The sequence below is a fragment of the Canis aureus genome, chromosome 11, assembly GCF_053574225.1.
Source record: "Canis aureus isolate CA01 chromosome 11, VMU_Caureus_v.1.0, whole genome shotgun sequence".
Classification (NCBI taxonomy): domain Eukaryota; kingdom Metazoa; phylum Chordata; class Mammalia; order Carnivora; family Canidae; genus Canis; species Canis aureus.
The window spans coordinates 32444248-32464130 of NC_135621.1; positions in this window are offsets into that span (position 1 = coordinate 32444248).

The following is a 19883-nucleotide window of genomic DNA, read 5'->3' on the forward strand; positions in this document are numbered from 1 at the left end:
AACCTGCTGTGTAGACTCCTAAAAGATCCCCAGTGCCAAATCTGAGCCCCAGATACTGGGTCCAACTCTCTGCACTGAACACAGAAATGTGGTAGCCTATAAGCATAGTTATCTTTGAAGCAGATCTGGAGACTCAGCCAAAAGGGTGACCTACTTCTCTTTTCTTTAGCACCTCAGACCCCTCTTGGGTCAGGAATGCATCCATCAGCAGCGATCCTCTAAAGAAGAAACAGCGGGGGCTCAGATTTGCTGAGAGCCAGCATGACCTTAAGTACTACAGTGGAAAGTCAAAGTCATCCTCCCCTACTGACTGTAACATTGCAATAGCAAACGGGCTGCCTACCTGCTCATTCATAAGCCTTGGGGCCATATAAAGGGGCATATAAGGGATTTACAGGCATCGGTTCTAATGCCACATCTGCCATTAGTAGTCAATGACCTTGGGCTAGTCAATTAGCCTCTTAGAAGTCTCAGATTCTCATCTGTAAAACAGAAGCAATAACATTTATGTGCCAGGAGTGATGTGAGTGTTAGATGAGACAGTGCATGCGTTGACCTCTGGGGGGCACAACATTCTTTGGTCCACATTCCCTAGGCCCGGCCATTCCTTTCCATTCCTGTCAAGATCTAAGACAAATACCTCCATCTCCTTAAACAGAAGAATGCCAAGCTGATGAATTTGATTGCAAGACACAAATTGGACTATGTAACTGTCAAATGGATGAGCAAGCCAGTGTAGACATACCAGATCTCTCCTCCTCCTCCTCACCTCTTCAGGGTAAGGGCTGGGGCTGCCTCCAGATGTGAGAGAACCCAGTTCTTTTTCTGTTTCTGTCCTTCTTTGTCTATCCCCTTGTGGCTACTGATGCAGATTAAGAAATATTAGGGCAGGCAGATCCAAGCTTTGGGGCCATTCTTTCTCTTTCTCTCTGTCATCCTGGAGGCAGGGCTGGAGGGGAGACTCCTCTCATTACAGTGGCATGTGGCTGTGTGACACTGCGCAAGGAATTTAGACATTCCTGGCCTCAGTGTTCCCTTCCACAAAATAGAGATAAATGGAACTAGACCTGGTCATTCTAAAGATGACATTAGATTGCAGAGACAATGCAATAGTACAGTGCTTGGAATATGATAGGCACTAATCATAAATCATGGATGCTTTTCCCTCCTCCTGCTTCTTATAAATATGACAACATCTATCTCTTGTGGCACAAGCTCCCTAGCCCAGTTCCATGCAATAGCCTCTGATAAATGTCAGTGGCCAGGACCCAAAACTTTCCTCTTGTTTTGCTAGTTTTTTTTTTCTTTTTATTGGAATTCGTCTGAACATCAGATATTCCTGGTATTAGCAAGAACCATTTGTATATTTGACATTTGATGTTGGTCAAAAGGTATTTGACCAATGTCCTGTCTACTCAGAACTCCACTCCCTCACACCAGCTAATAGGATCTTCTAATGGGCTTTTCTTATAACTTTTTGGTGGCATTCATTCTATTCTGCTTTGTGGTTAAGGGAAAAAGAGTACTGCACTTGTAGCCATCCTAGGTTTGAGTTTTGGCTCTCCAAAGTGCCAGCATGACTTTGGGTATATCATCACCCCTCTGTGAACCTATTTCCTTTTTCAAGATGAGGATAATAATACTTTCTGCATTAGTGTTGTGAGGATTTGGGGGTTGTGATAGTATAAACTAATGTACATATTGGATATTATTGAGTATTTTGTATATGTTTTCTAGAAATCTCTCTCTCTTGCTAGACAGTAGATTCCTTAAAGGCAATATATAATTGCATCAACAATATCATTCATTCATTGACCATTCATCATTTATCACTGATATGATTTAATGATGTCAATCGTTCATTTCAGAATCCTGCAAGTTCTAAAGCATAGAAGATATCCAATGTGCCAGATAGTTAAATGGATTAATGGGGATTCTCTTCTATGATATATTTAATGTATTCCATTTATACAACCCTTTGGTAAATAATCTTTTTGATTCAGTTCTGTATCCCCATGTTCAGCAGCTCTCTAGTAATATTTTCTAGAAGAACAACTGAATAAATGAGTGATAGAGAATTCAAATCTTTCTTCTCTCCATTCCTTCCTTTCTCCCTTCCTTTTAACATTCATCAACCACCTCGTTTGGGCTGGTTACTTTAGTAGATCCCATTCAACTCTGTGCCCTTGCATACACAGCCCACATCACACAGTAAGGAGGTGCAAGACACAGGACAAGATAAAGAGGCAGTACAGTGATGTTGTTTAACTCTTAGGCTCTGAACTAGGGCTACCTAAGTCTGAATTCCAAATCCACTACTTAACAGTTCGACCTGATCCTGGTGAATAAACTTCTTTAGGACTTAGCCTCTTCATCTATAAATTAGGAATAACAGTAACTGTCTCAAAGAACTTCTGTGAGAACTATATCGGGAAATATGTCCAAAGCACTTGGAACAATACCTATACACAGTATTATTAGTATTATGGGCTGAACTCTGTTCCCATAATGTGTGTTGAGGTCCTAACCCCTGGTATCTGTGAATGTAACTTTATTTGGTAATAGGGTCTTTATGGATATAATCAAGTTAAAATGAAATCCTTAGGGTGGGACCTAATCCAGTATGAGTGATGTCTTTATATGAAAGGGAAACTGAACACAGAGACACAGACATGCACAGAGGGAAGATGATATAAAGATGGGGAGACTACGACGTGAAGCAAGGGAGAAAGATTGGTGTGAACATTTACAAGCCAAGGAATACCAAGGATTGCCAGCAAGTAGAGCACAGGCTAAAAAAGAGAAAGGAAGGATCCTCTCTTAGAGCCTGTAGAGCAAGCATCCCCTGCCAACACCCCAATTTTGGACTTCTATTCTCTAGAACTGTGAGACAATAAATTTCTGTTGTTTTAAGCCGCCCCATCTGTGGTACCTTGTCATGGCAAGCCACAGAAATGAATACAATCATTATTAGTATGTGGTTTAAATGTGCTCTTTTAAGAGTTTCTTTTTAAGTAATCTCTACAGCCAACATGGGGCTAGAACTCACAACCCTAAGACTAAGAGTCACATGACCCATTGATTGAGCCAGGCAGGCACCATGTATTAAATGCTTATTGAACACAAGAATGAATTTGTGCATTTTGGACTCTCTTTTTGAGTTTCTGGGACCCTTCGAGAGCCCAGAGTAATGAAAAGAATTCAGAAAGAAATCTGGTTTGCAGACTCTTAGGAGAACTTATTAGAACCATTCTTTCATGACATCCTGGAAACAAGGCCATGAATAGTTTTAACCTGGTTCACTAGGTGAATTTCAACTGACGTGCATAGAAGTCAATAAAAAAATTTTTTATTTATTTTTTGAGAGAGAGAGAGCACGCACATGAGAGGGGAGGAGAAGAGGGGGAAGAGCAGAAGTGGGGAGAGGGACAAGCATACTCCCTGCTGAGTGTGGAGCCCCACCCAGGGTTCAGTCTCAGGACCCTGAGATCATGACCTGAGCCAAAATCAAGAGTCTGATGCTTAACGGACTGAGTCACCCAGGCGCCCCAAGCCTGCTCCTTTTTTAATGCCTCCTCGTTCATGCAGAGCTTCAACTTTACACCCATTACCATAATCAAGCTGTATCCAAGGACAAGCAACAAGCATATCACACAGAGAAATGAAAAGAAACACCCAGATAGGTCAGCCTCTGTCCCCATTTCAAAAGGCTGGTCATCAGAGGGCACACCCCAACCGGTCTGCTCTCTGCATTTGATTCTTTCCCATGAGTTCTGAAAAGGTTCCACGTGGAACCAGGCTTCAGTCAAAATTGTGTACCAAGCATGTATATGACCTGAAAACTTCTTCCATGTCTTAAGGAGGATTTTTCCATCAAACTTCCCCCTGGCGGTCAGATCATTTGGAAGATGTGTATCTTCATGGATTGATGCATACCAATGGTGGACATAGCTGGATGCCTACCAGTATCTGTCCACTTTTCCTCCTGCCTTCTCTATAAGCCACGAGCCTCAGGACACTCCCACCCCTGAGTTCAAATCCTAATTGGTCTGAGTATAGTCTCATTTCCCTGGCTTAGGGTTGGCTCAAGAACAAGCACTATCCAAAAAAAAGAACAAGCACTATCTGATTCAGGGCCATAAAGTGGGATTCTGCAGGTGGGCTAGTGAGAAATAATGTCCTCAACCAAAAAGACAGGGAGGGAGAAGAGGAGGGGAGAGAGGAGAGAAAGATGTAACCTCTTTTCTTCTCCGGACATCACTGAGTCTGGATATAACACCTTCAGCCTAAGGATGAAAGCAATAGCCAGGACAGCAGAGGAGAGATTCAGGAAGAACTTGGATCCTCAATAAAAATATTGAACTGCTAAACCAACCAATTTGGAAGCCTGACATGTTTTGGGATATGTTCTATCATAGGAGCCTATAAATTTGCTTTAGTATTTAAGCCAGCTTGAGTCAGTGTCTGATCCTAGCAAAATCAAAGCATTTCAACAAATAAAATATAAAATATTTTTCAAACAAATTAAAATATTGAAAATAAAGTTTATCTTACTTTTTCATTTACCAAGAGATTTTTCCTATGTCACTAGATAATCTTTATAAATTAAATTTTATAGAGACATTATTATAGTTTGAAAATGCATCACAATTTACTTAACTATTCACATACCTTGGGGGAATTAGATTATTCCCATATTTCACCGTTATAAATAACATTGAGGTCAATATCTATAAACAACCCTATTTAGTTTCTTAAGATAGATTAGAGAACTTAAATTCCAGTTTAAAAAAAAAAACTTTTTAAGGGTTTCTGATACTGCCAAACTGCTTTCAAGAAAGACTAAATCAATTTATACTCCCATTAACATAGTATAAGAGAATCTTTCTCACTACAACATAAGTCATAGGCAATTTATTAAGATAAAAGAATAGTATTCTCATCTTAATTGAAATATTTTGATTACTAGCGATGCTGTGTTTCCTTTTATTTAATGGCCCCATATTTTTTTTCAACAAATTGCCCATTCATGTTCTTGCTGATTTTTAATTGAGGTTTTACATTTCTCTGCAGACTTTTAAGAGCTCTAGGGCTTAATATGTGCAATAAACCTTAAATTCATAATTTATTTTAATCCTCAAAAATAATTTTGTTAGGTAGGTTTCATTAAATCCATCCTATGGAGGAAGAGATGGCAGCTTCAAGAAGTTAAAGAACTTTGTGATTGCCATCAAGGTGTGTCTCACGTGTGAATACAGGTGCGCACACCCAAACACCAATTTGACCTTTGCCACTTAAAGTGCCTCAGCTGTCACCCACACTCTTTTTCCTGCAGGTGAGCCCTTATACCTTGGCGATTGTCTGGTTCTCCATGTAAATGAGTTTCTAGTAATTCACTTTTGGAAAACACAAGGATGCATTTTTCCACTTGGTATGTTTCCTCCTCTTTTGATGATATATACATAGAACCTCACCTCCTGTGAGTGAGATGTTTCCCCAGCGCCAGAATGCTCCCCCCCCCCTCCCCGCCGGCCAGTGTGGCAACTGCAGCAATAAATACAGATGTTCCACATGCTGGCAACCTGGCCACTAACTGAGGGAGCCACCTGCTTCTGGCTTGTTAGCAATTGCAGGGTAACTGCATCCCAGACTTGACCTGACAGATGATACAAGGGAGGGGGGGCGCTCTGAGCACCCACGGTGGTAGAAATCATCCAAGTAAGCCAAAGGAGGAAAAGTGGTGGGCTTCAGAGGGGCTGGGAATTATAAAGCAGTGTAGTTCATGTAAGAGTCACCAGGGAGATTTTTTAAAACTCCCGCACTTCAGACCACTCTCAAGACCAACTACATCAGAATCTCATGGCAGTGCAGGCAGTGGGGGGGGGGGGGACCCAGACGTCAATATTTTTTTTAAAGCTCCCCAGATGATTCCATTGTGCAGCCAAGCCTGAGCACTCTCATTCTATAGAATCACACTTCTGATTTCCTGTCTTCAAAAGGAAACCCTGCACCCCAGAGATGCAGGAAGGGTTCAGGAGAGAGAACGAAGGAAGTGCTCAGAGAGAGGGTGGGACCTACGAGACCAAGGTGGGTCCTTGGCTTGGAAACCAAGTACTAGTTAGGAGATGAAGCCTAGTTGGGTAGATAGAAGCTGGGAGGTGGGCTGGACCCAGGGACCCCTCCCTCGCCCACTGAGCGTGATCATGCTCTGAGCACTCCCCTAAATCCAAGCTCCCCTCAGGTCCTTCTGAGTGAGACAATTTCCTTGAAGCTGAGCAAAACAGTATGAGGATACCCACCCCCCTCCCACACCAAACAAACCAGAACAAAGTGAGCAAACAGGCAGGAGTCACCACTGGCATATAAACATAGTTTAGAATGGTGACTCCCATTTCATCCTTGTCCTCTTCAGTCCCTCCCACACCTCTGCATGGGGCCCTCTCCCAAGGCCAATCAAGTGGGGGTTGCACAACTGTGCACAACTGTGCTCCAATATTTCTGCTGTTCCAGAAAAATCTTGCTCTAACGTGATCACGATTCAAATGACTTTGTCTTCCCCTGTGGTTATATGTTTCCTGAGCTTTCTTTCCCATCATTGTTAGCAACCACACTCGAAAGTCCCCCAGTGCACAGCAGGAATCACGGTCCCCACCTTACATATGGACAGGTCAAAAGCCTTCCCAGGACCCAAAGCTAAGCTACGCAGTGGGAAAGGGGAGGAACAGCAAGGCAAGGATGCACAGAGAGATGGACAGCAGCTCAGAGATGATCAGAAAGCAGGTAGAAAAAAAAAGAGAGAGAGAGAGAAAGGAAAACAGATGCTCAGAGGTTCAAAGAAAGAGAAAGACACAGAGATTCTGGGGGATGCAGAGACATAAAGACATAGGAGAGAAAGATCCAGAGCCAGGACTAGAAGGATCTTACTTCCTGGTTTGGGAGTAAAGCACTGGTGTTGGGTCATTTCCACCACTCCTTTCCCCTGTACAACTGACCAGGTCAGGGGTGACAAACATGTTCCAACACGCCAACTGCAATCAATAGGCAGTCACTTAAATTCTATCTTGACAAAATCTGAGGCTACACCCGGGCGCAGAGAAAAAGACTCCAATGATGGATTAGCGATGTCTGCCACGGATGCGGGCGAGCAGAATTAACAACGCACGTGCCAGGTGTTCACCTCAGAAGTAGATTCCTTCTAAATTCAAATTTCAGCTCTAACGGTCTACAATGCAATGCCACCAAAACAAAAACACAAGATCTTTTCACTAGACCACGTTTTTCTCTAAAATGGTGACTATTACCTGCCATCATTGGGCATAAAGGGAAAAAATATGATACAAGGAATATTTCAAGAGGGAACAGTTGTGGTTTTTCTCCTCCTTTCCCAGAGCTTCTAGAAATATGGACATTTTAGAGTGCTAGGGGATGCTTTTTGCATCTCTTGGAGAAACGAAAGAAGGGGACAGCTGGAAAAATTTAGGACTGTTCTAAATTATTTAAGACCTTTTACTTTACTTGTACTTTCCCAAAGAACACAGGCACCAAGGTCTCAGCCACATGCACCCTGCCCACTTGGTAAGAAATATGGAAGCTTAGGCTGCAGAAATGAAAAACCACAGTGCGTGCTCAGAAACATCTGAAAGCTGGAGTTTAGTGATTTGTGCTTTACAGTACAATACTCTGTCCTCCAGGAACTGAAATCTGTGAAGGAGGAAGGGTCGTTGGCAAGAAGCTCAGACACATGGTGTCCAGAGGGTGGTGATCTTTAGGAACAGAATTCTCAAAAAAAAAAGGGGGGGGGAACAAAATTCTCTAGCTTCGGGGCTAGCATCAGGCTGCCCTGGGGGTCCAGCCCTTCCATGGCCTAACAGCAGAAGCAGCTCTATAATGAGATGCTCTGGGCTGAGACATCTAGAAACCGATTTTAGATTCTAAGTACAGTTGACCCTTGAACAACACAGGGGGGTTAGGGGCACTGACAACTCCCCTGACAGTCGAAATTCCAAGTATAACCTCTGATTCCCCAGAAACATAACTACGAAGAGCCTACTGTTGACCAGAAGACTTATTGTAACATAAACAGTAGATACCATAAATATCTATATTGTATGTTGTATGTATTTGATACCGTATTCTTACAACAAAGTAAGCTAGAAGAGAGACAACGTTGAGGAAATCACAAGATAGAAGGAATATATTTACAGTCCTGCAGCATAAAAACTCTACACCAAAGTTGACCCACACAGTTCAAACCCACGCTGTTCAAAGGTCAACGGTATTTCAGAAATCTGTTCTCTTTCTGACTCACCCACTGCCGCCCTAGATGAGGTCCTCATTATCTTCCTCCCAGACCCCTACTAAGTCTTGTTTCTCTTCTCTTTATCTCTTGTCCTGACACGCTTGTCCATCCTCAACACCAGCCACAATGACCTTTTCAAAATGCACACTTGACTATATTGCTCCGTTTTAAAACCTCTTGATGGCTCCTTTTATCTCTGGATAAAATCCAAGGTCCTGAAAATGTCCCAAGAGACCTGACCCTACACAAGACTTCTGATCCTCACTTGTAATATGCCACCAGCACCAACACGGTTGAGTTTCCCCGCAGTGTGCCTCTCCTCCCTTAATCCCTGTCTTGGCTCAGGCTCCTGCATCCGAAATCAATGATCCATAGCTGTCTGCTGGAGAATTCTTCAGCCCTCCATTTTCCCCTTTCTGCATATCATGACTTTTACCATATTTTGCCATAACAAGTGTACTTGTTTCTCTGCTCTTCCAGACAGGAGCTCCTTGAGAATAAGAACTACATCCTACTCATCCCCAAGTTTTGTCATCTGAGTATGTGCCAGGCAGCTTACAAGTCTTTATTCAATACAGTGAATGATATTTAAAAAAAAAAAAAAAAAAAAAACCTACCTTATATAGGACTCTGCCCTTCTTTAGCAAATTTACCCAAAGGAGGTTACGGTGTATCTTAAAAAGATTAAATCTTGAAATTTGAAGTGGGTTATACTGAAAGTCGAACTACCCCGTCTCTAACAAAAAACTCCTTCTGACCGTCTTCTCAGGGAAAACTTACTCAGCTTCCCATCTCTTCATGATCACATGGAGTTTTTGTTCCTCCTCATGGCTTCCTTAACCATGAATTTCACACATTCATTTTAGCACAAAGTAAATTTCAGTTTCACACATCAAGATAAGCATCAGTCTCCCTGGTTAGAATATGAGCTCCTTGAAGGTGGCAATTGTAGTTGACTTGTCTTGGGAGTAAAAAAATCATAAAACAGATAGTAATCATGTAATACTTTTTAAAATAAACAAGTGAATTGCTTTTTATCATAATAACTTACATCTATTGAGTACATAGTAAAATTCTCACAATGAGGTGAGGCAGGTATGCTTATTTTGCAAATGAATAAATGGAGTCTTCTAGATGTTAGGTGACTTGTCTTATTACTCCCAAGTGACTGGCCCAAAGCCAGAAGCTAGACCTGTCATGTTATGTAGTGCCTCAATGGATGGATGGGTAGATGGATGGATGGAAGGGTAGATGAATGAGTGGATGGTCTCATGGGTGGATGAATGAATTATGGGTGGGCAGATGGATAGAAGGATGATGGATGGATGGGTGGATGAACAGGTAATGGCCAGGGCTCTGAAATCCTATGGAAATATTCGACATTCTTCACCACCACCACCCACTGATGTCTTAAGAAGACTAACAATTCTAGTATTCATTTATGATAATGATTTCATTGAAAAAGAGGAGAGAAAATCTGAGAGGAAAACCCTAGACTGATTCGTCAAGAAATGAGAGTTCCTTAGTACCTACAACCTATCTGCAAATTTATTTTAAGTTATGAGATCTAAGCCTTTGTCCAGATTTCTTCATTCTTTTTATTCCCAATATTGCTTAACTAGTGTGCGTGTGTATATGTGAAGAGGAGTCTTTTCCTATTTCAAAGGAAATATTGATATTTTACTTTGTGAAAAAAAATTACATGATTGCACTAGAAAAGATAAATGGATTCATCTAGTTTCAAATGCTGCTGGAAAAAATTATTTCTCCCTGATTCTTGACAATTTCCTGTTCCAGAAGGAATTCCCACTTAGTCTAATTAGGCTCTCTCTCTTCTTCACTGGGTCTCCATCATTCATTAGTTTCCAGCTGGGTGATGCATTACAAGGAGCTTTCTAATTACCTTTATTTTGTAGACATCCTTACCTGTAGGTGGCCAATGAATGCTTACTTAAGCTGGATTGCTGATCTCCACTGACCACTGACCTAATACCCTATAATCTGCTTGTTCTCTCTCTCTTTCTCACCCTGTTAGGAAATCAGAAACAAAGACTCACACCAGAGAGTGTAAAGAGTAACACCACATATAGGTTTCTCAAAGGATCAACATACCCAATGTGTAGAAGTAGAGATTCACTTTATTTACCTTTCTCAAAGCCTAGAGTTTAACACAAGACTTCTCAATCAGACCATCCTGCTCCAATAGCAGCTCTCTTTGTGCTCCACTGTAGGAACCCTCTAGGTGGTTGCTACCAATCACCATTCTCTTGAACCCATCAGCAGCCCACAGAGATTTTCAATAACCAGAGTGTCTGTATCATTTCTCATCCAAATTAGGGCACTTTGAGAAGTTACGGTGGGTAGCTACACCAGGAAAACAAGTGCAACGAGGATCATCCCCATCAATAACCCTACCAATAATAGATTTAAGCATTTGTATATTCCTCCCCTGGACCTCTGCACATTTTCCAAGTCAGCTTAGGCTGTGTGATTGGCCCCCAGCGCCCTGACTCAGTTTCTCACTGGACACACTATGCGCCCACACCCAACTCCTCATGTCACAGAGGTTGACTTTATCATTATCTACTGGCCACCACATCTTTATTCGTGGGCAGACCAAGTCCAGGGTATTTGGTCTCTTACTCTGTTTTTCATGCTCATCTACAATGAACCAGCTGATGCATGGATCCTATCCCCTTTAATTCCTAAATTTTCATTTTCACTTTGCCATTTTTGCTGCCCAAAACACGATGCCTATTTTCTAGCTGTAAAGACTGTATCTTTTTTTGGTATATTTTTTATTAGAGTTTTATTTGCCAGCATATAGTATAACACCCAGTGTTCATCCCGTCAAGTGCCTCCCTCAGTGCCCATATCTTTTTTAAACTGGGTCAGTGGATTTTGATCCCGATGCACCACAATGGGATAATAAGATAGATTACGCCTAGACAGTCACAATTAATTCTTAAACAGACTTAATTTGATTTCCCTTCTCCAATAAACCTAATTTACCTCAGTGGAGGTGTGACACGTCTGATTAGGCACAGCGATGCTCTGAAGAGTGGCCTGGTGGAGAAAGGCTTGTGTGTGCAGAGCGATGAGGTCAAGGCTGAGCGGCGCTCCTCTTCGGTGCGATTAGCTGTAATTCAGAAGAACCTCTGGCTCGGTGGTCCACCCTTTGCTCTTTAACTGGCAAGATAATTACACAGGGAAGAGGTGAGGAAGGGAAGCCAGGGTCAACCCTCACTTAGCACTGAGACTACAGACAAGAGATGAGTTCAGGAAAATAATTATATGATTTTCCAATGCTTAAACTCAAAGTCCACTTTCAGCTCCTTATGGAGTCTTATTGAGGAGAGAATGGGATCACTTGCAGTGCTGTGGAGACTGCTACCTTCCTCAACAACATTTAGAGACATCGATTTTCAAGTCAATATGCAAAGTTTTTTTTTTTTTTTTTTCATTGAACAGAGTTGATTAGACCCCTGTGAGTGCTGGGAGCACAGAATTCTTGATCCACAATGTTTGATTTACTCTGAGTGAAATTGGTAAGACACACCAATTCTTTCACTAGTTCTCAAAGACTTCAGAGGTTGAGGGTTACAGACTTTGGATATCCCCCATCCTCTGATCATCACAGTTAATTGCTCCTGAAAAGCCTTCAGATATTCTAGAAGTCACCCCTCAGGAGGGCAGTTTCATCAGCCTACCTTTCAGTGCATTAGTGGTCCTGCCAGCACACGATGGAAACAGCTGACTCTGTGTTTTCTATTCTCATTCCTGCCCTGACAAGCTATGCAGCCTTAGGTAAGCTACCTCACCTCCCTGGGCCTCCGTTCCTTCCCAGGATGAATGAGGATGAAAGGACCTGCCAAATCTCCATCAAATAAAGTAGCTAACAAGAAGTATCGCTTGATATGTTCTCAGTAGAACATAGTATCTGTCTTTTCTAGGAGTCACGCCAACGATACACTGCCCATGAAAATATTTCAGACAATTTTCCGAATAAGCAAGGAGGCATTACCATGATCAGGGACCCTAAAATGATAGCAGCAGAAAGAAAGACAAAAACACCTCTTAATTGTGACTCTGTTGAACAGAACTGAATTTTAATTAAGCAACAAGATGGGAGACACCATGCATTTCCAGGCAATTATGGAGCACTGTGGGGGGGATTGTAAAGTGGCAGGCTGCAGGCTGACTGACTTCAGAAGTTCACCAATTCCCACTGAAACACAGCCCAGGATGTCTCGTTGCCAATAGGGAGCGGTGTTTGTCAATGAAAATAAGACAGAGCTCTGGCGGGGAGACCAAGAGGGTCACTAGAGGGAAAAGATGGACTTTTTTTTTTTTTTTTTTTGGTCTGAACAGAATGATCTAGAGCTCTCTCTGTCTAGAGATGAGCACACACGGAATAATTTCTGATGGACAGATTTAATATCTTATCCACGGCCGCCTCTCCTCATGTCAGCATCAAGACCAGGGAACGCAGGCAGGGCACACATGAGGAGAGATGGAAGATGGAGGCAAAGAGAGAAATCTGGCACAAGACCTGCAGTGAGAATATAGATTGTATTTCAGTGCATGAGCAGGCATGAGCACTGAATGGCATGAGCACTGAAATATAGTCCCATACATTCAGCCAGATTCAAAATTCGAGGAGCCAGTCTCAGAAAGCAGGCAGGTTGAGGGTCAGAGTAGGCCCCCTGAGTCAGATTCTTCACGATGTGAAGAATCAAGACACCATGTCAGGCCAAAGCAGGAAGATGGTCCAGACGCATGAAGATAGTCTGAGTCGCAGGTGTCAAGATCCAGGCAAGGAGAACACCCAGCCAGAAGAACCTCCACATCGGCCTCAGCCTGGGCCACCTGTATACTCTAAGTTCAGAAGCATCCTGTCCTCAGGCTTTTTTTTTTTTTTTAAGATTTTATTTACTTATTCATGACAGACACACAGAGAGAGAGGCAGAGACACAGGTAGAGGGAGAGGGAGAGAAGCAGGCTCCATGCAGGGAGCCCCCCATGGGACTCGATCCTGGATCACACCCTGGGCCGAAGGCGGCGCTAACCCGCTGAGCCACTTGGGCTGCCCAGCTTTTTAAAGGACTCCCCAGGAGGCTGCTTCAGCTTGTCTGCCTGGAGCATTCATAGTCACTGGTTCAAAGGCACAGGTTGAAATCTGACAGCTCAGAGCATCCTGCCTGTGGGTTTGTTTTGCCAGCACAGTGTTCTTTAAAGGGTTAAGTCCAAAGGCCTTTGGAGAGGATGGGTATTCCGCACTTGGGGGATGCCTCTTCTCTCCCAATTGTGCCATATCTGGTCGCTTTAAATACTTATTTTACCTGCTGGCCCCTGGAAAGATCTGAGATTGTGAGCCCAGTTTAAGATATCACCACCTTGATGAAGGTGGCCCTGATTGACTCCGTCAGAACCTTCCTCTCTGCCCCCCAGAGCCTTGCATCTGACTCCATCCTAGAGTTTATCATATGGGCCACTGTACCTGTATATTCCTCTCCCATAAGAAGAAGTTCCAGAAGGACAGGCTCCCAGGCTTGTTCATTTCTCCAGTGCTCAGCATACTGTATGGTACATAGAAGGAGCTCAATAAGTGGTAAGTGGATGAGTGAATGTTTGGACCTTAGAGACTTCCCTTGGAGACTTCCTGAGGCCCAGGTATGGGATGATGGTTGACATGGTAACTCACAGGCTACCTTCATAGAAATCTGTACAGCCAGTGCCATTTTCAGCCCAAGAGACTAAGAGTTTGAATCTCAGGTGGTTGCCTTCCCGCCCTAAATATGCTACTGAAGACAGCAGAAGTCCTAGCCTTTGGCATAAGTGCTCTTAGCTTCTGGTGGTGGCCATCCTGGAACCTTCTTCATTCCCAGCTTCCTCTCTCAGAGTGAGGATGGTTGGAGATACTCAACTTGGGTGCTCTTGGGATGAGAACTTAGTCACACAACACACACGTGTACACAATACACACCACTCCAGAGTCATCGGAACATCACCTAAGGTAGACTGATACAGAAACTGTGAAAGACACACATGGCAGCAAGCAGTACAGCCCTAGGGCAGGAAGATGTGCAAGAGAACCCTAGACCACCAGGCAGGCTTGGGATTGAGTGCAGCTGTGTCGCTAACAACTGTGAACTCGGCACATCAGTTATCCTACAGAGGGTACATGGTAGGGTGCTGGGGGAGAGCTGCAGGAGACATAAAATTCCACCTGAATGGCTTAAATAAAAGAGGGATATTACTGATTCACGGAATAGAAAAAAAAAAAAAAACAGGAGTAAACCGAGCTTCAAGTATGGCTGGATCCAGGCCTTTGGGATAGGTGATCAGGACTTTCTCTCCATCTATTGGCTCTACTTTTCTTTGTATTGTCTTCATTCTCAAGCAGACTCTTCAACAGGTGGCCTTCGGAAATCCAGGCTTACATAATATTCCTGGGTTCAAGCCCAGCGCCCAAGAGAGCATCTTCCTCCAAACACCCTCAGAAGTCACAAGATTAGCTCTGAAGGACGTTTTGGATTATATGATCACACTTGGAGCTTCAGGGCAAGTCAGCTCACCTTGAACTTCATATAGGCCTTCTGTGCCTTGTCCTTGCTCCTCTGTTTTCTGTCTACAATTCCTCCCTAAATGATCTCATCTGGTCCCATAGCTTTAAATATCATCTACATCCTAAAGACTCCTAACACACGGCTATAGCTCTGACCTCTCTCCAGGCTCATGTATCAAACTGCTTCCTTCACACATCTCTACTTAACTTAATTATTAATCATTTTGAATGCAAGTTTTCCAAATAGAATTGTTCATTTTCGACCCCAAGCCCACACTTCCTTTCGTCTTCCCGATTTCATTAAATGGCACCACCATCCACCGTGTTGCTGAAGACAGAAATGTAGGGATCATCCTTGATTCCTCTCTACCTCTACATTCATCCAATCCAACAGTCCTTTTAGCTCCTCCTGCAAAACACATCCCACATCTTATCACTTCTCACGTTTTATAGTATCCTCCTAACTGAAGTCTCAGCTTCCTCTTTTTCTTCTCATAGTTTATTCTCCACACAGCAGCTTGAATCATCTGTAAAAGACACAAATCCCTCACCTACCCAAGCCCCTCAATGGCATACATTCATTCAGAATAAGATCCAAATTATATTCTATGACCTACAAGGTCCTACACAATTTAGTCCCCATTGCCACCTGCCTGCTTTGATCTCACTTCATTCACCCTTGCTCACTGTAGTTCAGCTGTGCTGATCTTCTTGCTGTTTCTTGGAGACGCCAAGCTAGTTGCTACCACAGGGCCTTTGCACCTACTTTTCCCTCTGCCTGGAACACTTGCCCCCCAAGAATTCTCACATGACTTGCTCCCTCACTTATTCAGTTTTCTACATCTTGCACTTACTCAAAGAAAAAACTTCCCTGCCACATATTCTTCTTTTCCCATCTTTCCCAGCCAAATTCTGTACCTGATTTTTCTTGATAACATGTATCTCTTCCATAAATTATACATTTATTTGTTTCCCATTTTCCCTACTAGCATATAGACTCCATCAGGACAGGAATCTCATCTATCTAACTCACCACTATATCCCAAATACCTGTCCTAGCATGAAGCACATGGCAGGAGCTCAATAAGTAAAGAATGAACTGAAAGTGAAGGATGGGTAACTACTTTTTTTAAAAATGAGGGCAAATTTACCCTCATTTCTCCTTATTACTAAGGAGAAATGAATGTTGGGCAGGTGCCGCCCACGATACATCCTATCTAAAAATACCTGATAATCAGATCAACCCATTTTACGAGAATTTCTACTAAGAGGTACCACACACAGTTACACACAGAAGAGTCCAGCCAACCTTTACCTAGCTCATCCAAAATGCAAGATTTATGAGCTGCTTCAGGTTCAAGAAAGACTACTGAGGTTGACAATAGGGCAAAGGTGTGAGTCTACATAAAGCCTGGATTCAGAAATTCAAAACTGAACAACACATTTGTGGAAGATGGAGCCAGTGAAGCTGAACTGCACCAGCCCCCATCCTGCACTTCACTTTAGCATCAGAATATGCTGATTAAATATTTTCATTTTCTTTATTTACACAAGAAGAATTATAAGGGTAGGTATTTAAGATGGTGAAGGCAAGGGTTCCATCATCCTCAATGGGGCTGATTTGATTTCCTGCCTCAAAGTTGAACTACTTCGAATGCATGAACTAGATCATTCTCTTCCTATTAATACAACAGAGCAGCCTAACCTATTTTCAGATTGCGTGACACCTTTTTTTCTTTTCCCTCCTGAAGCTTGTATTGAGAGTCCAATTTTAAGAGCAGGTGATCGGCAGCATGGCCTCATTTGCAATGATGAAAGGCTGAAATTATTCTTACCTGTTTTCTTTACTCTCTTTCAATCAATTACCTTGAGATTTTAGAGATAGCTTCATTGATTGCCCCAAATCTCCCCATCCACCCTTCTATCAATACTAAGTTCAAGGTTACAGGAGGCACCATTTGTCTTATTGATGCAATTCCTCCTTCCATTTCCACTGGCCTACCTTGGATCAATTTTATTAATAATACAATTGGTATCTTTCCCCACCCTGCCCCTCCCTCAATCCCCAAATACATTTCAACATTTGCCTCCCCCCACTAAAAGCATTCACTCTGCCAGAACATTCTGAAACACAACACTCTCAAGAATGAACCGTCGTCCCTTGATTGTCTCTGAGCTGAGGGTGTTCAAACTTCAAAGAATATTTTAAAAACTATATGGTGTGTTTAAGAAGGTACAAGCTTAGGGAGTCTTTCTTTCCATGTTTACATGTTCTTTTTATTCCTGGCATTCTAAAGCCCAACCTTGTTTTATTTATCCTTCTACTATGAGCAATCATTGTTTTTATATATTTCAACCCCTTTTGCTATTGCAAGTTTCCTGAAGGTAGATATTATATATCAGCCACCTCTGGGTCTCCCCCAGGGCTTTGCAAAGAGCTTGGCACTAGGAGGCCCTCACTAAGGATTTGGAGAATGCATCAGCAAGTAAACTGCTCAGGTTTCCACAGGAGCATATATTCTTCTACAGATTTTCTAGAACATAGTTTCAAAATGAGTGGGCCAATTCCACCCGACTGAGCCTCTCAGAGACTAGGTGACCCTCACCTCTGTAGCCCCAGGAATGAACTAGCACAGCTCATGACACAGGAGAATAAAGGTTTGTTAAACAAGAAAACAAAAGCAATACTTTAAAATTATATATTTATTAGAGTGAAAAGTTGCACGTAAAGCTCCTTGGATTTCCCAAGATGCTAGACTCTCTGCTGGGAAAAGAAACTTGACTAAGAGCACCTGATGAGTCAGACAGTTTTTTCCTCCCTCCCCAAAGAAGTCCAAATCCATGGAACCTGTGGTATGACCCTTATTGGGGAAAAGAGTCTTTGAAGATGTAATTTAGTGAACGATCTTGAGATGAGACCATCCTGTGTTATCCAGCGGGCCCTAAATCCAAGAACAGATGTCCTAGAAGAGACAGAAGAGGAATAACACAACAAAGAGGAAAGAGGCCACGTGAAGAAGGAGCCAGAGATGAGTGATGAGCGCCCACAAAGAAAGGACTGTCAGACACCAGAACCCGGGAGAGGCAAGAAAGGACTCTCCTCCTCTGGAGCCTCTGGAGGAAGTGCAGCACTTTTGGCCTCCAGAATCTCATTGTTGCTGTTTCAAGCCGCGTGTGTTCCAGCATGTGTTCCAGCAGCCTCGGGAAATGGATACAGGCACTGACACTGGGGTTTTCTCCCACGGACTCCTCTCAACACTTAGTGTCTTCATTTTTACAGAGGAGGAAAGAGAAATACAAGGAAGTAGAGTGACATTACTGTCACAGCTTGCCAATGAGCCAGCTGAGCTTGCAAACAAGACTCACTAAGAACAGCAGTTCAGTAGGTCTTCACTGAAACCAGGCTTTGCAGGGCGCCTGGCTGGCTCAGTGGTTGAGCGTTGTCTTTGGATCAAGTTGTGATGCCAGAGTCCTGGGATCAAGTCCTGCATCAGGCTCCCTTCAGGGAACCTGCTTCTGCTTCTCCCTTTGCCTGTGTCTCTGCCTCTCTCTGTGTCTCTCATGAACAAATAAATACAAATCTAAAAAAAAAGAAACAAAGAAAGAAAAGAAACTAGGCTTTGCTCCCAGCCCAGGTGAGGCTCTAGGGATGACAGCCTCAGTAAGATGAGAAGTCTACTTTTGAGGAGCTTCCAGGGGGCCTGCTACTTTCTACCAAAGCCCATGTTCTTTCCTCTATGTGATGTGAAAGGAAACAGTAGTTCCACCTTATACTTGTCCATTCTTTCTTCCATGCTGTGCTCTCCAGCCTAGATATCCTGCGTTCCAGCAAGCCACCTCAATGGTTTACCTGGGCTTCTAGGCTCAGGGAAGGAAAGGAGGGAGTAGAAAGAGAAAGCCAATTAGCCAGGAAGGGCAACCAGGGAGGGAGTTGTTCTAGGATGAAGGGCACTGGCTTACTTGATACACACCTGGTTGCTTGTGCCCTGGAGTGATAGACGTGCTAAACACACACACACACACACACATGCACACACACATACACACCTCATTCTGTCTTCCTGGGGAATTCCTTCAGACTTTTAAAAACAGCTACTGTTGGGGCACCTGGGTGGCTCAGCTGCTTAAGCATCTGCGTTAGGCTCAGGTCATGATCCTGAGCACCTGAGATCGAGCCCCTGAGTCCGGCTTCCCCCAAGGAGCCTGCTTCTCCCTCCCCCTCTCCTTCTGCCTGCTGCTCCCCCTGCTTGTGCCCTCTGTCAAATAAATAGGTAAAAATCTTAAAAACAAAAACAAAATAGCTACTATATGCTACCTACGTGTACTCCTTCTCAGTCTAAATCTTTCAGCGGTGTACTGCTTTGTAGTTTGTAAAACCCTATCACCATGTATCACCATGTTTAACCCTTTCCACCATCTAAGGAGGCAGGAATATTTTTTTCTCACTTTGTAAGAAAAGAAATAGTTTCACAGATGCACAGTGATTTTCCAGGTCAAAGAGAGGATCCAAACCCAAGTATTCTGAATACATGGTCCCATATATCCCCACATGAAAATTTAGGGGCAGAGACACTTGGTATCAGGGAATGCTAGTCCGGAGGATCCATTCTTGCCTTCAGATTTTAGCTGGGCACCTGGCCACTCAAAATTAAAACATGTCCTAGCCTCCCTGGCAGCTAATTATGGCATGTGACTAAGTTCCAGCAAAGAGACACAGGCAGAAAGTTGCATCCAATTTCTAGAACAAATCCATATGTTGAAGAATGTCTCTCTGTCCTTCCCACCCCTAGTTGGAATGCTGATGTGTTGGCAAGACCTGAGCAGCCACCATAGATTACTAGGTAAATGATATTCTGAAACAGTGGAATAATGCTAGAAAGGACCTCGGACTCAGTGATCAAGTAACTGCCTTGTCCATCTAACATCTATATTCACCTATATTTACATGGGGGGAAAGTGAATTTCTACCCATTTTGTTTAATTCATTATTGTCTAAAGGGTTCTCTTATTTTCAGT